Below are 1,095 nucleotides of genomic sequence, written 5' to 3'. Positions count from 1 at the left end.
CGATCGTCATTTACGTTGTGCATCGGTCTGCCCGAGATTACGTGGTGCATCGGTCTGGACTTAGAGATATATTTTCGACGTGAAAATGTTCCGATACAACTTTTGAACCAGGATAGTTAGAGAGATGATTTTTTCTGTGATGTACGTCGATTGGGGAATGGATTGTGGAAAATAACTTGCCATGACCGAGGTGTCCTCGAATTTTTTTTTTTTTTTTTCGAAAAAAATTTTCTGATCGTGGAATTTTCTCAAATTTGATTTGGTTGCCTCCTAATGTGTTCTAATAGCGATAATCAACAATCAGAATCAAAATCCATGGTCGGGTTTGGTTTTTATAAGGAATAATGTTCACGTCCTTTTTTTCAACCCCGACTCATTGACGATGTTAGAACCGAGCCGGCGGTGTCAGATACGACCGATCGCCCCGGTCCCGATCGTCATTTACGTTGTGCATCGGTCTGCCCGAGATTACGTGGTGCATCGGTCTGGACTTAGAGATATATTTTCGACGTGAAAATGTTCCGATACAACTTTTGAACCAGGATAGTTAGAGAGATGATTTTTTCTGGGATGTACGTTGATTGGGGAATGGATTGTGGGAAATAACTTGCCATGACCGAGGTGTTCTCGAATTTTTTTTTTTTTTTCGAAAAAAATTTTCTGATCGTGGAATTTTCTCAAATTTGATTTGGTTGCCTCCTAATGTGTTCTAATAGCGATAATCAACAATCAGAATCAAAATCCATGGTCGGGTTTGGTTTTTATAAGGAATAATGTTCACGTCCTTTTTCGCCTATGTTCTTTTTCGACGTGAAATGTTCCGATACAACTTTTTGAACCAGGATAGTTAGAGAGATGATTTTTTCTGGGATGTATGTTGATTGACGTACGAAACTTGGAAAAAAATAGAAAAGACCGAGGTACTCTAGAAAAAAAAATTTATTGAAAATATTTTTTTGATTTCGGAATTAATTCGAAATTCATTCAGATGTCTTCTATCAATATCGCGAAAGAAAAATCAATAATCAGAATCGATATTCATCTAAGATTATTTCCTCTGGATTGTGTTAACATTCGGTACGATCTTGTCTACGT

This window comes from Harmonia axyridis, chromosome X, assembly GCF_914767665.1.
Source record: "Harmonia axyridis chromosome X, icHarAxyr1.1, whole genome shotgun sequence".
Taxonomy (NCBI): domain Eukaryota; kingdom Metazoa; phylum Arthropoda; class Insecta; order Coleoptera; family Coccinellidae; genus Harmonia; species Harmonia axyridis.
The sequence above is the reverse complement of the archived record's forward strand: the minus strand, read 5'-3'. Positions refer to the sequence as shown.